Source organism: Cebus imitator, unplaced genomic scaffold (genome assembly GCF_001604975.1).
Source record: "Cebus imitator isolate Cc_AM_T3 unplaced genomic scaffold, Cebus_imitator-1.0 Scaffold62, whole genome shotgun sequence".
In the NCBI taxonomy this organism is placed as follows: Eukaryota; Metazoa; Chordata; class Mammalia; order Primates; family Cebidae; genus Cebus; species Cebus imitator.
The window spans coordinates 5,219,539-5,220,926 of record NW_016107377.1 but is presented as its reverse complement, the minus strand read 5'-3'; positions in this window follow the sequence as shown (position 1 = coordinate 5,220,926).

Here is a 1,388-nt window from a genome sequence, read left to right as displayed (position 1 = left end):
AAGAAATTAGCCAGGCAAGGTGGTGTACACCTGTAGTCCCAGTTACTTGAGAAGCTGACGGAGGAGAATCACATGAGTGAACCAGGGCGGTTGAAGCTGCAGGGAGCTGTGTTCAGGCACTGCACTCTAGCCTCGGTGACAAAAATAAATACATTTTACAGTTAATGGTCACAAAGGGGTTTTAGAATGCTTGTCTTCTGAAATCACATCATTGCAAGAATAACTCCATAGCTTCTTAATAATGATGGAGTTTTTGTGGAAGTAAAAACAATCTGAGGAAACAATCCAGCTCTGCCCACTTCTCTCAGCCTCTGCTGCAGGATTCAAACCTCCTCTCACCACTCCTTGGATTATCACTACAGCCCCTAACACAGCTGCTCCTGTGCCACACAAACCATTCTTCATGTTTCAGCTAAAGAAAGGTTTCAAACACGAACCATTTATAGCTCCAGCAGCTAGCACAATCCATGGTACATAGTTTATACACAATTAATATTTGCTGAAAGAAAAAGTCACGAAGGAATAATATACATTAAGCTCTCTTTCCTATGTGATATCAATGAAATTTACACATTTTATCTAAACTATGTAATATCCCAGTTTAAATCTAATCATTGGCTCCTATTCCCCTTGGAGTAAAATACAAACTCAGTTTATATGACTTTTTGCAGTCTGGTCTCTGATCATCTCTGAAGTTTGCCTTTTTGCCCCCTTTTTCACTGCCCCCCCACCTCTTCCCTTTTACTTTCTGAATGACAGAGCTATCAAGCTGCTTTTTAAAATCCTCAAACATGCCATGCTCCCTTTGACTTTTGGGATCTTTCCATATGCTGGTCTCTGCCTGAAACATTCTTCACCCTTCACTATATGCAAGTTTTTTCTTTTCTTTTCTTTTTTTCCTGAAGGTCTTAGACTAACACACTGTATGCAAGTTAACTGCTCTCTTTCCCCCAAACTTGCCTCATCACCTCCCATCATATCTGCACACACACACACACACAGACACACACACATCCTCACTCATAACATATATTCACATGAGAATCTAATTCCTGTAAAGACTGTGGGGGCTGAATTCTGGGCAGAAATGTGGTTATAAGCATTAATCAGGCTGCATTTTGACCCATTTCCTTGTAGGTGAACGTCACATAACAATAGATGCTGACCATTTGCATCTCGAATTTTCCTATAGATAGGATTTCTGGCATTAGAGTCATTAGGCTTTTAAGAACTGCTCAAGGCGGGCGTGGTGGCTCACGCCTGTAATCCCAGAACTTTGGGAGGCTGAGGCGGGTGGATCAGAAGGTCAAGAGATCGAGACATCTTGGCCAACGTGGTGAAACCCAGTCTCTGAAAACAATTTTTAAAAATTAGCTCAGCGAGAAGGA